The sequence below is a fragment of the Bos taurus genome, chromosome 6 (assembly GCF_002263795.3).
Source record: "Bos taurus isolate L1 Dominette 01449 registration number 42190680 breed Hereford chromosome 6, ARS-UCD2.0, whole genome shotgun sequence".
Lineage (NCBI taxonomy): Eukaryota > Metazoa > Chordata > Mammalia > Artiodactyla > Bovidae > Bos > Bos taurus.
The window spans coordinates 21183789-21198976 of NC_037333.1; the positions used below are offsets into that span (position 1 = coordinate 21183789).

Sequence of the window (15188 nt, forward strand, 5' to 3'; positions counted from 1 at the left end):
TAAGCTGGAATACATCAGATCCCTCTGTCTCATTATTTTGTGTTCTGCCAGAACTCTAAACCTTTCTAGATGCTTTAGGGAATTCAGTGTGCCTCACATAATTTTACTATTACTCATCTTCGGCTCTTCTGCTTCAGCCATCTGGTACCAGCATACTGAATGAGAGTGTGGATCATTTGCCCAGGTGTTATTTTCAAGTGGTCCTCCAAGCTGCAGGTGTCTGAGGTGCCAAATGAAAAGGCATTCATCATTGCCCAGAAATGGGAGGAGTCTCTCTCCTTGTCTTGTACCATAGGGTCACCCACACCCTGAAGCAAAACATGTTACCTAAACTCTAGGCTACCCACCCACTCAGCCTCCATCTCCAATCATGACAACTTACATAGCTCTTTTCTCTGCTGGGCTCAGTGCTAGTCACTAGAACTCAGTAGACAATAAATGCCATGGTTTGGGTTTTTTTGCTTTTTACAGATTTCAGATGTTGAATGAAGGTATGTCCTCTCCAGACTCTAGTGCTCTAGTGAATCTACTCACGCAAATAGATGACTTGGGCCTCACCATTCTCATCAGACACTATAAACATCTGAATCTCTGTTTACCTTAGCTACCAAAAATAAACAAATAAATGAAAGGGCAGAGGCACAGCAGCAGTCTTATCCTACCTGGATATCTGGAGATACATGAGTATATGAAGATACGTATGTACATAAATATAAATACACCCTCTCATATTTGCTACATCTGGCTCAATGTTACTGAAAATACAGAATAAGTTGGGAGATGAGAGGTAATCCTAGACTGTCTTGCAATGACCATATTCCTTATGCTTTCAAGTGAAGATGAGTGCACCGCAGGTAATGGACATCTGGGTACCAAAATGCAATAGTATGACTTAGAGGCATCTGTCATCACAATAGGGATAGATGTGATTCATAAGTGTGAGTGACAGTATCTCATTATATGAATTAATCATAGTCATTCCCCCCAATGATGAACATTTCAACTGTTTCTATATTTTACTATAATAAAAATAAATATAAGCAATGACAATAGCTATTTTTAAACATTGGGTCATTTTCCTCAGTGTAGGTAATTACAGGCAGGACAGCTGTTTTAAAGATGAGGGAGGGAGGTGGGAGGGAGGTTCAGGATGGGGAACAAGTGTATACCCGTGGCGGATTCATGTTGATGTATGGCAAAACCAATACAATATTGTAAAGTAATTAACTTTCAATTAAAATAAATAAATTTATATTAAAAAAATAAAATAAAAAATAAATAAATAATTTAAAGATTATGTATGAATATAATTACACTTAGACACATATTGTTGGGCTTCCCAGGTGGCGCTAGTGGTAAGGAACTTGCCTGCCAATGCAGGAGACATAAGAGATATAGGTTCGATCCCTGGGTCAGGAAGATTCCCTGGAAGAAGGCATGGCAACCCACTCCAGTATTCTTCCCTGGAGAATCTCATAGACAGAGGAGCCAGGCAGGCTATAGTCCACAGGGTCACAAAGAGTGGGACCCAACTGAAGTGACTTAGCCTGCATGCACATATACAGATAGCTAAGCTACTTTGTCCTTATTTTTATTTATATTTCAATGTAACAAACTTTCAAAAATAGGGTTAATATTCTTTTCTTGAGATATAGACTCATTATCTCAACATCATTTTGCAAGATAATCACTAACTATACTTTTCGAGAATATTACAAATATTCAAACTTTAAACATTATTGAAACTTTTAGAATGAAATGAACTTTGTCTTAACCTTATGAAAAAAAAATAAAGCCATTTTAAGAAGATCATTGAAATCTGGATTAAAATATCAATATTTCTACTGTCAAATAGAGTTTTAATCTAATAAAATATCATGGACTTAATTTGCAATTTGCCCTTTTTCATTTGAAGATGCTTTATTTTCATTTGTCCCTTCAGCCTAGTACGGTCACTGGCTACATGGCCATGACCATGTGGCTTTGCTGCCCTCTAGCATAGTATAAAATGCTGCCATTGGTATTATGAAGTAAATATACCTTTGCGTATATGCAAACATACAAAATGCAATTTATGTGCATTTTGATGTGCATCTTAACCTAGTTAAAATCATGTTGCTCCACTAGGACTAGAGTCATGAAGTTAATGCTCTGGGCAGTGACAAAGGGGCCGAGGACTGCACAGCACAGAACTCCAAACCCCTGCCTGTCAGGCCTGTGCCATTAACCCTCTGGCTAAGTGAAGTCCCAACTAAAGAAAGCTTCCGAATCAAGGCAGGGAATCCAACTTTCATGCCCAGGAAAATTAACTGTTAGTGGTACTCAGCTTGCAAATGTGACAATAATGACTTGTTCATGCAATGTACTTTATGCACTTGTAAAATGCATCAATTCTCCAGCTCTCACCTTCATGAAGTATATAGGGCAGTTATTGTTTTGTGCTTTTAGTAATTCTCACATCTCTCACTTACTCTTTTCAGTCTCTTTGTCAAATTCTCTAATTCTTTGCTGCCCAGTCTGTCTCATCAATATTCACATCTGTAAGAAGTCAGTTCAGCAAAGCACTTACTCTATGGGGTTTCTATTAATCGTAAATTGTAAGACATGATCCCAAAGCAGAAGGAGTCACAGCCCAACAGAAGGTGGACAATTGAGCCTGTGATAAAAGTGTGTGAACAGTGTGTTTCAGTGGCGCTTCTTTCATGAGCCATAGAGCCTCAAGTCTCTACTCCTGAGGAGATAACATCTGAGCCAAATCCTTACGAGGGAGATAGAGTTTGCTGGTTTCTGAGCCATAACAAACAGTAGTTGTCATGGCAAGAAAAGATGCAACAGGAGTAAGGGAGTCCAAGCATTCTGATAACAATGTGAAGTGTGAGACCTGAGAGACAAAACGAGGCTGGTGTTTACTTTGGTTCAAGGCCTCTAAGGGGTGTGTGTGACGAGGAAGGTTTCTAAGCCATGAGTGCCACGTTGCTTGCATTTTAAGCAGATCGTGTGCGCAGTCATTATGGACAACAAAATGGAGCATAAAACCTTCATGCAGATGAACCACTGCAATCAGATCATCGTAAAAGTGAAACCTAGATGTTATAAGAATCCAAGCAAGGGCTGTGGCAGCAGAGCCAGACATCAGGGGTCAATGCAAGAAGTGTTTAGAAGGTAAATACAAAAAGACTAAATTAGATGGTATCAGGGAGACAACAGAAAGAGGGTATGTGAGGGAGCTATAAACACATTGAAAATAAAACTCAGAAAGTCTGCGATCCTCCCACTTCCGCACTGCCAGCAGCAGGAAATACACTGGACTATAAATGAAGCTGCCAACCAGATATTTAAATACATCACAGGTACCTTACCTTCAAAATATCCAATAAACCCTTCAAATGTTCTTTCTCTTATTTCTCTGTCCTGGCTGAGGGACTTCCATTTTCTCTTTCTAAACATTAAAATCTCAGGTCTCTTAATTGTTTTTACTAGCAGAATAAGAGAATGGAAATAATCAAGGCCTAGGATTTTAACTTTAATTCAGCACCAAGTCCCACAGACTCTATCTCTTAAATATGTCTTGACTTTATCTTCTTAGAGCGGCTTCCAGTCTCAGAGCCTTAGTTCAAACTACTCAGACTACAACTGTTTGCTAATTTGTCTTCTTGCCTACATTCATCCCTTCTAGTAAATCCTTCAAATTGTTGTCAGACAGTTATCTCTAAAATTTAACTAGGACTTGTTGTCACACTTGTGTTAAAACTCTTGAATCTCTTCCTAATACTCATACATCTAAAACATTGTGTTTTCATCCCAAAACCTAATGAGTTCAAACTCTTTAAAATGGCTAGTAAGATCCTTGGTAGTCTTAACTACAGTGTGAATCTGCAGTCTCAGACTCCTCTGAAATTGGTGAATCACACACAAAAAAATCCAAAATACAGGCCACGCTCCACAGTGAATATGCTGCTCATTTTGTCCCTTCAGTCCTCCTCCATCCTTTGAATTTGTGATGAGCTCCCAATGCCATTCTCTGTTTAGCTGAAGCATTATTTTTCTGTGATACACTCTTCTCATCACTCTGTGATATTCTCTTCTCATATGACACAGAACACATTCAATCATATGCTCTGTAGCATTCTTCAGACCCCCTTATTGCACATTCACCAGAACAGGTTGCAATGATTGTTTTACATATATCCCTGCTAGATGATGAACTCCCTCCAGTAAGAACCCTGTCTTCGTCTTTGAAGCAGCATCACCTAGAAGGGGGGACTGTCTCACACATAACACTTAAAAACTCTTATTAGTTGAATGAGTGATCACACGGCTAACAACTGTATATACAGTGGATCTTGATGTGATTTGCAAAACAATATTCAACATACCATTTTGAAGGGGCACCTATATTATTTTGGTCTGTAATGAGCACAAGCATGTGCATGCTAAGTCGCTTCAGTCGTGCCCGACTCTTTGTAACCCCACAGACTGTAACCTACCAGGCTCCTCCTTCTCCAGGCAAGAATACTGGAATGTGTTGCCATGCCCTCCTCCAAGGGATCCTCTCAACCAAGGGATCAAACCCCTGTCTCTTATGTCCCCTGCATTGGCAGGCAGGGTCTTTACCACTAGGGCCACCTGGACACGGTGTTGAACAAATGACCAAAGATTTTATTTCTTTTGAACAATCATTGTGTAAAATCAAACCCCTCTGACAGACTACTTTTATTTCAAAGCATCTGTGAGCTAAGGCATTATAAATGAATTAAGCCTCCATCTAGAGTTTCATCCTCCACAATCCCAGCAAGAAAATACAACTTATAAATGTACATATAGTTTAAATTTCACTCAGTTACCTATTTACATAAACTTCCTTTACAAGAACATCACAAATGAATTTGAGCCACAAAAATATAGATAGTTTTATCCCAAAACCTAGGTCCAACTGCGTGGGATTTTCAAGGTTGTCACTTTCAATAAATGGCCTCTTGTATTTCACCCTTATCTATTTTATATCTTATGTCCTAATGCGGCACAAGTCAAAGAAATAGTAATTAAGCTTGTTCTGATAAGCTATTTGCATAGTGAGCTGTTAATCTGCATATCATCTGAAATAAAAAGAATTTCCATGACTTAAGGGCAGCCATAGAATTTATATTAATAGTCTTAGAAACATGATTATTGATACTTCAGGCAATGCAGATGTCTTAGATTGTTTATATTAAAGTTCTGATGCATAGTTCCACCTGGCCTTATATTTGATCTGTTTCAGCAATAACAAATATACCCACCAATCTTAACATTTGGCTGAATAATCTGAGTTGTAATTTACCCTATTTGGTTCTGTAACATTGTCCTAAGTCATCACTTTCTCCCTCTGGCATCACAGCAACCTCATTTCTCTCCACATGATATTAATACTTACAGACAGGCATTTGTAGGATTTACAGCTCATTTCCTTTCTATTACCATTTGCCTTGTGTCTTTTTTTCTTAATCTTCACTCATTTTTGTGTATCTTTTCCCATCTGAGGTGCAATTCTAGGATGCTAAGATTTTAAATCTTCCCAACATGCTAATCCAATCTTAAAAAGTCTGTCCTTCTGTTTTTGAAATCCCCACTCAGTGAAGAAGCCATATCAATTATTCTTTCAAATCCTAATTCTTCTTAATCTCTTTTCTTCATCAACTTTATTTCATATTTTTCATTTATGATAGTAAAAACATCTCAGAAAAAAACATTCTTTATTTTGTTTCTTTCTTTCTCTGGATTTTCTGGACTCTTTTTGGTGAATAATAGAGTAGTTTTTCTGTGTCCTTCTCCCAGTGTCAGCCCCATCTTTTCCCCTTCAGTTTTCAGAGTTTCTTATAGCCTACTTGAACTCATTACTTTTAGTAGATCTTCATTTTGGAGGGATAATTCCATGAGAAATTCCAGAATATCTAAGAGACAATGAATACTCATCATATAGATATTAACTAAAATAAAGTAACCACGGGTTTTCTTAATTGCGATCCACAGGAAGAGATATCTGAATAAATATTTGTCAAGTGTAATAAAAATGTGTGATGTGAGAGCTATGAGTTTCAGTTTTATTTGCCAACATAATGAGGACTACAGCCTTCCCTGGTGGCTCAGACGGTAAAGCATCTGTCTACGATGCTGGAGACCCAGGTTCGATCCCTGGGTTGGGAAGATGCCTTGGAGAAGGAAATGGCCATCCACTCCAGTACTATTGCCTAGAAAATCCCATGGACAGAGGAGCCTGGTAGGCTACAGTCCATGGGGTCGCAAAGAGTCAGACACGACTGAGCAACTTCATGTTGAGACTGCCTGCCAGAGGGTTCTGAGGAACTGCTCCCAAGAGGTGGATGGAAGTTAGTACATACATGGCTTTGTTGAAGGAGTACATGCACACAAGCACACAGCTCTGTGGAAGGTTACTGACAGTCACAAGCAATGGACACCTCAGTTAATGACTTCAGAGTTTTCTTAGTAGAAGAAGATGTAAGAACCGAAGTTCGTAAAAAATCTCCTGAAATATTTCTAATTAATTAAGGGCCTGTTTTGCCTCTATTCCCAGAGCACAAAGTGCCTCATTCTGATTTTTTTGCCCTGAATTCCTTTCAAAATGTGTTGTAGGTCAGTGACTGCAGTGCCTAATGACATGATTCTTGTAGAACTGGATAGTGGGCAATATTATCTTATAATATTATTATTCACATGTACATGAAATTGTGTATATAACAAAAAAAACCACTATTGGAATTCAGAATGAAAACTTTAAAAATGTACAATGTTATATGTATTTTTAAATCGACTTTGTAAATACTCCTTCTTAAATTTTCAAGGTTGAAAATATTACACCCTTGACTTTCAAAGGCTTTCTAGTAAAGTGCACATTTTCTGTGAAAGCTGAATCATCTTTTTCACCATCTTTATATAATGTACTGAACTTTACATAACAAATGATGGATTAAGCTCAATTCAATGTCGTACCTAAGATGGTTTTATTCTTAGAAGAACTAATGTTTTCTTCAAGTTTATAGATACCAATGTCTCAGCTTAAATACTTCAATTAATGTCACTTTCAGAGAGTTCTAGGGACTCAGATTTTCCTTGACCACAGTTAAATGTATTTTGAATCTGAATGATTCACTAGATGCTACTTTACCAGGTTTTATGAAGAATTTTTTGAATATTAAGATTCACAGTGAAAAATTTTTATTGACCTTATTACAGGATTTGCCAAAAGCACCTCCTCCTTGACTGTCTCTCTTTTTCTGTAAAAAAGACAAAATAGCTCTTTACAACAAAGTTGTCCTTATCATGAATAGCATACTCCTCAGTCAATTAAATAAGAAGAAAGAGGAAGAAGGAGGAGAAAGCACATTTCTTACAAGCGCATTGATTACTTTTTTGGAGTCTTATTTTTTTAGCATTCAGATTACATTGTTATAGCTAATTCTTCAAACCCTTGAGCAGATTTCTTTTAACTAAAACCAAATGCACTTATTTAGTTTTGCTCAAAATTGTAGAATGGAAATAAATATAAGCTGTAGACACTACGTTTTTAGTAATTAAACACATTTTTGGAGGTGAGGGATGGTAAGTGTGGTGACCAGTCAGTGAATACTAGCCGTAATTACAAAAGAGACTGCTAACTACCCACAAACTAATTTCATAGCGTGTATGACATAAATAAAGATTCTTTGGTTTGCGTTTGGGTCCTCAATCTTGGAGGACAGATATATTGACTTGATCACCTCAGGAATGCTGAATGAGCCTAATTAAACCTGAGGCATACATATTTATCAAAATCTGAATATATGAATGTATAGGAAGAAATATGACTATCAAGTGAGTCAGATATTCATATCAGTAGAGCCATTTTCAGTTTCTCATTTAAGAAAAACCATGAAAAGCCAAATAATTATATTATTTGATAAACCAGAAACTGGCCTGAGACTTGACCCAATAAGAAATGTGATGTTAATGCTTAGCTACCCTGAGGTCTGATAATCTGATTTCTCGACATGCATCAGAGAAATATATCATTAAATATATAAAGAGACTGAATATTTGCATCAGCATTTTAATGTATTCTTACACTTGGAAAATACTGGGAAAGAATTTGAGAAAATCTCACCATCACCGTTACTACCAACTCTCCTTCTACCCTACCCTGGTTTCTTCATGTGTGTGTTTTAACTCATTTTACTTTAATGGGCCTTTTATTTATACAAAAATTTGTAATATAATACTGCCAAATTTCTTGGAGTTTTCAAAATGGAAATTACTCCACCATAAAGTGTTCTATCCTCTCATACTTGTCTGAACTCTTCTCTCTCTCTCTCTGTATAACTTGATCTCTCACATGTCATAATTGAACTCTCAGACACGTGGGGAATCTTGCCTGTATTAATCCTCCAACAATGAAAATATTTTAAAAATAAGACTGGGTCATTATATTGTTAACAATGACACTCTCATGTGTGCTGGAGGTTGTTTAACAACAGAATTAGAAAAGTCTCCTGCTCAAGACTTCTTGCTAGTTGGGAGATTCCCTCATGGGTAAAGCAAGGACTAAGGCTTTCCAGGTGGCGCTAGTGGTAAAGAACCTGCCTGCCAAAGCAGGAGACACAACAGATTTAGGTTTGATCCCTGGTTGGGGAAGATCCCCCGGAGGAGGAAATGGCAACCCACTCCAGCATTCTTGCCAAGATAATCCCATGGACAGAGGAGCAGAGGAGCCTAGCATTGGGTCACAAAGAGTCAGACACAACTGAGCTGAGCATCTGAGCACAGGCTTTCTCAAGAGTTGGTTCTACAACCAGGACATCTGGACTCTTAAATCAACTCTTACATCGACTCTTACGGGAGCTGCATAAGGATCTCAATCCTTGTGAAGGGAAAGGAATCTTTCTTCTTCTCATTCTGGATAAAGTTACAAGAAAATTTAAGACCCATTTTTCTATTCTGGATATTAAGTGATTAAAATTTTACACTGATGATTAAATCAAAAAGTAATATATTTTTTTATTTTGACTAAATATGTGTTGGGAAGTAGAATAATTAAGGTATATAAATATCCTCAGTGAAGTGAAGTTGCTCAGTCGTGTCTGACTCTTCGCGACCCCATGGATTATAGCCCACCAGGCTCCTCCACCCATGGGATTCTCCAGGCAAGAGTACTGGAGTGGGTTGCCATTTCCTTCTCCAAGGGATCTTCCCGACCCAGGTCTCCCACATTGTAGGCAGATGCTTTACCATCTGAGCCACCAGGGAAGTCCTATAAATATCCTAAGACGAACCAAATTAAACATTTTTAAATGAGAAATATATTTGGCATTAAAATACTTGAAAATTAGTAGAAATCTTTATTCATACCTTCTAATATACGTCAGACTTAAATGGAATGAAATATCGTATGCCTAATTGTTGTCTTTGTTGTTCAGTCGCTAAATCGTGTCTCACTCTTTGTGACCCCACAGACTGCAACATGCCAGGCTTCCCTGTCCTTCGCTGTCTGCCGGAGTTTCCTCAAATTCATGCCCACTGAGTCGGTGATGCTATCTAACCATCTCATCCTTGTCGCCCCCTTCTCATTTTGCCTTCAATCTTTCCCAGCATCAGGGTCTTTCTGAAGAGTTGGCTTTTTGCATCAGGTGGCCAAAGTACTGGAGATACAGCTTCAGCATCAGTCCTTTCAATGTATACAATGAAAAAATCAATATACCTACAGAATCTACATACATTTTCTACCTAAGGAAAAATTAAAATAAAATTGTGTGGGATTTTGTTAGGTTTAGGGAGGCAGTGGGAGGTGAAAAGCAGGATCTTCAACGTTCTCTATTTGTGGTGCTAAAGAGGAGTATTGCCACTAGAGGGCAGTGTTTGACTGAAAAATAAAATAACCATACAATTCCTTGAAGACAAAGTTATTTATCGACAGTATACATCTTGTCAATAAATAACATGAGCTTCATCGCTGACCTTACTTAATTTTCCTCTGTTTTTGTGAGTTTTATTTGATGCCTATAGCATCTGTGATCCAAAGATGTGGTTACTAAGCAGGTATGTTTTGTGTAGGCAGACTTATTCCTCTTCTTTAAAGCTGTTGCTCTCTCTGGCTTGGCACTCCTTACCTTTGACATTCACATAAGTTCAACCAAGAAATAATGCCTCAGGTTGCTATCACAAACCATACACTTTGATCTTTTCTTGCATATATCTGAAGCAGGTACAGTCCTTCTCCAAGCATTAGTGGGCCTTATCATGCCCCCAAAACCATTTAGGACCTCCTGTGATTGTCCCACAGGAGGGACAATCAAATCCGACTTTGATTCTATCATTGCTCATTTCTTTCACCCCAAACCCATGTTTTATAATCTCATAGTTTATTTATTGCTAATAAATTGGTATACCTGCATGTGAATTTAACAAGGACTAAAATGATTGATAGATATGATAGACAGAGTGCCTGAAGAACTATGGACGGAGGTTCGTGACATGGTACAGAAGGCAGTGATTAAGACCATCCCCAAGAAAACGAAACGCAAAAAGACAAAATGGTTGTCTGAGGAGGCCTTACAAAGAGCTGAGAAATGAAGAGAAGCTAAAGACAAAGGAGAAAAGGAAAGATATACCCACTTGAATGCAGGGTTCCAAAGAATACCAAGGAGAGATAAGAAAGCCTCCCTCAGTTATCAATGCAAAGAAATAGAGGAAAGCAATGGAATGAAAAGACTAGAGATCTCTTCAAGAAAATTAGAGATACCAGGGGAACATTTCATGCAAAGATGGGCACAATAAAGGACAGAAATGGTATGGACCTAACAGAAGCAGACGATATTAAGAAGAGGTGGCAAGAATACACAGAAGAGCTATACAAAAAAGATTTTCATGACCCAGATAACCAAGATGGGTGATCACTCACCTAGAGCCAGACATCCTGGAGTCTGAAGTCAAGTGGGCCTTAGGAAGCATCACTACGAACAAAGCTAGTGAAGGTGAAGGAATTCCAGTTGAGCTATTTCAAATCCTAAAAGATGCTGCTGTGAAAATGCTGCACTCATTTTGCCAGCAAATTTGGAAAACTCAGCAGTGGCCACAGGACTGGAAAAGGTCAGGTTCCATTGCAATCCCAAAGAAAGAAAATGCCAAAGAATGTTCAAACTACCACACAATTGCACTCATCTCACATGCTAGCAAAGTAAACCTCAAAATTCTCCAAGCCAGGCTTCAACAGTACATGAACTGAGAACTTCCAAATGTTCAAGCTGGATTTAGAAAAGGCAGAGGAACCAGAGATCAAATGGCCAACATCTGTTGGATCATCAAAAAAGCATGAGAGTTCCAGAAAAACATGTACTTTTGTCTTTTTGACTATGCCAAAGCTTTTGACTGTGGATCACTACAAACTGTGGAAAATTCTTAAAGAGATGGGAATACCAGACCACCTTCCCTGCCTCCTGAGAAATCTGTATGCAAGTCAAGAAGCAGCAGTTAGAACCTGCCATGGAACAACGGACTTATTCCAAATTAGGAAAGGAATAAGTCAAGGCTGTATACTGTCACCCTGCTTATTTAGCTTCAATGCAGAGTACATCATGAGAAACGCTGGGCTGGATGAAGCACAAGCTGGAATCAAGTTTGCCGGGAGAAATATCAAAAACCTCAGATATGCAGATGATATCACCCTTATGGCACAAAGCAGAGAGGAACTAGAGAGGCTCTTGGTGAAAGTGAAAGTGGAGAGTGAAAAGGCTGGTTTAAAACTCAACATTCAGAAAACTAAGATCATGGCATCCGGTCCCATCATCTCTTGCCAAATAGATGGGGAAACAGTGGAAACAGTGACAGACTTTGTTTTGGGGGCTCCAAAATCACTGCGATGGTGAATTCAGCCATGAAATTAAAAGATTCTTGCTCCTTGGAAGAAAAGATTTGACAAACCTAGACAAGATATTAAAAATCAGAGACATTACTTTGCCAACAAAGGTCTGTCTAGTCAAAGCTATGGTTTCTCCAGTAGTCATGTATGGATGTGAGAGTTGGACCACAAAGAAAGCTGAAAGCTGAAGAAATAATGCTTTTGAACTGTGGTGTTGGAGAAGACTCTTGAGAGTCCTTTGGACTGCAAGGAGAGCCAACCAGTCAATCATAAAGGAAATCAGTCCTGTATAATCTTTGGAATGACTGATGCTGAAGCTGAAGCTCCAATACTTTGGCCACGTGATGCGAAGGACTGACTCATTGGAAAAGACCCTGATGATGGGAAAGATTGAAGGCAGGAGGAGAAGGGGATGACAGCGGATGAGATGGTTGGATAGCATCACCCACTCAATGGACATGAGTTTGAGCAAGCTCCAGGAGTTGGTGATGGACAGGAAAGCTTGGTGTGCTGCAGTTCATGGGGTCGCAAAGAGTCAGACACAACTGAAAGACTGAACTGAAATGAACTGAAAATAATCTGATGCTTCTTCAAATGCATTTTCATGTTAGAATTAATTCTTGTTAATGACTAATAGTATATTTATTTAGTATTTGCATTTTATTTGACAATTTCTCTTTCGCTAATATTTTAAAATGTTGTCCATGTGCCTAGCACTGCAAGTGTAAGTTGATCCTGAATTTATTCCTGTAAGTACTACAATTATTTCCAATTTATAGCTCAACTTAGGGATAAGGGTATATTTTTCAACATTTAGACAGTTAAGAACCATGAGGTACTATTCTTTGGCTAATTTGAGATCATTGTGCAAATAAGTGGCAGAACTAGTTCCTGACACTAGAGTTGGAAATGCCTACCTCTCAGGTTTTCTATAAATGTCAACTTCAGTCATCTAAACTGAAGCCCATGGGGACCTCTGAAGTGCTAGGCAGGTATTAGGTATAGGAATACTTAAACATTAAGTCCTGTCCATGGACTCATGCTTACTAGATCAATTAATTAGTTCGTCAAATATGTAACTTATTGTCAGGACTTGAGGGTACAAAAATGACTAAAATTTAACTCCTCAAGGCATGTTAATAACACATGGAAACCCAAGGAGGAGATTGTCCTTTTTGTGATAATCTTAACGAGGTAAAACAGAATAACTGTTCACACATCAAATACCTCATGTACTCAAGCGCCAATTTGAAGACGGAAGTTGTACTGAATGCAGACATACTGCTTTCTGACTGGAAATGAAAAGCCACACAAGACAGCCGTCTTTTCTGAGGCTGAGAGTAAGTAGTCGCAGCTAGAAATGCAAATTAAAACAACGGGAAATCACCATATACATATTAAAATGGCTAAAATAAAATGTATTAACAACACCAAATACCAACAAGGATGCGGAGAAAGTGGCTCTCTCATACATTATTGGTATGAATGCAAACTGGCACAGCAATCCTTGAAACTCAGTTAATACTTTCTTAAAAACTAGGCATGCAACTACCATATGAACTAGAAATTGTACTCCTAAGCATTTATCACAGAGAGTTAAACACTGAAAACCTGTTCACAAATGTCTATAGAAACATTATTATTACTAGCCCCAAAATGGTAGTAATTCAGATGTCATTCAGTAGGTAAGTACCTCAACAAACTCATGGATCTAGAGTACAACTTAGCAACAAAAAGGAACAAAATACTGACATAAACACAAGCAACAATCTGTATGAATTTCCAAAGAGACACTCCATGAGAAAAAAAAAAGCAGTTCACAAAAGTTTAAATAATTATTCCATTTATACTGGAAGTAACAAGTTATAGAAATGAGGGACAGATTACTAATAAGGGTTGTTGCTGCTGCTGCTAAGTTGCTTCAGTCGTGTCCGACTCTGTGCGACCCCATAGACGGCAGCCCACCAGGCTCCACCGTCCCTGGGATTCTCCAGGCAAGAACACTGGAGTGGGTTGCCATTTCCTTCTCCAATGCAGGAAAGTGAAAAGTGAAAGTGAAGCCGCTCAGTCGTATCCGACTCTCAGTGACCTCATGGACTGCAGCCTACCAGGCTCCTCCGTCCATGAGATTTTCCAGACAAGAGTACTGGAGTGGGGTGCCATTGCCTTCTCCGACTAATAAGGGTTAATAATGGGTTAATCAGGGGATGGGAGATGGACAGGGGGTGGATGAGAAGAAAGTGGATGTGACTCTACAACAGCAACATAAAGGATACTCCTTGGTGACGGAACGTGCTCTGTCTTGATTCCACTGACATCACACAACACCGGTTGTGATAAAACACTAAAGTTCTGCAAGACGTTACCATTAGGTGTGACTGGGTAAGGCACACATGGAATCTCAAGTATTTCTTACAACTGCACACAAATATACAAGTATCTGAAAAATAAAAAGATTAATTAGAAACAAAAAATTAACTGGTCTGGGTATTTCTTATCAGAACCCTCTCTCTTGGGTAAGAGAAACTCACATTACATAGAAAACAAGGACTATCTCAGAGTAGGAAAGATGAAGGTAAGAATTGAAGGGAAAGCTGTGAAAGTGCCAGTTCCTGGGGAACAGAAAAAGGAATCAGTGTAAACTAGAAAGGAGATGTGTCATCAAGATGACAGATGTTTCCAGACTAGACCACCTCTCCTTCAACGGAGGAGACCAGACCTCAGAAAGGGACAGTGCCCTGATGCTCACCGGGAAGCTCAGGACAAGACACTGGGATTGAGGTTCTGAGGAGGTTCCTGAGCCTAAACTGGGAGCAGAGAAAAGCCAGCAAAAGCTTCCAAAGGACCATTCTTGAGTGGACAATGAGCAGGAGCATGTCCGTAAGCACTGGCAGTACCGACAAGCACAAGAAATTCCTAACACCTTCTGGACTTTTCGAAGATCCCAGATCCACTGCACACATTCTGGGCGGGGAGGGAAATAAGGAGAGGGAAGCTGGCTTCCCTATTCATACCGCATTGACAGGAGCTAAGAACCTGATTTCAATTTATTTCAGAAAATTAAAGCAAGTGAGTATTTTGCTGTTGCTGTTGAGGTTGTTCTTATCCTCCAGAACCATGCAGTAAAATTCCTATCCGCCAATAGGTGTCACAAAATCTTTTCTTACTGATGCACTGCACAAGGGATGATTTGGATGTGTATAATTTCCAGAATAATATCTTCTTTCCATTATCTGGAGTAAATAGCCTGGATCACTTTGACAAAATGGCTAGAGGATTTTTTAAAGGCAGGATTTCCTATCTT

The 15188-nt window shown here is 38.8% G+C and overlaps 1 non-coding gene across 1 annotated transcript; it reads left to right on the forward strand.

Annotated features, from left to right (window-relative positions):
- The first annotated feature begins 6111 nt into the window (after positions 1–6111).
- On the forward strand, positions 6112–6183 carry TRNAR-ACG (transfer RNA arginine (anticodon ACG)). Its single transcript has one exon. It is a non-coding gene; the product is annotated as a tRNA-Arg (tRNA).
- The last annotated feature ends 9005 nt before the right edge of the window (positions 6184–15188 follow it).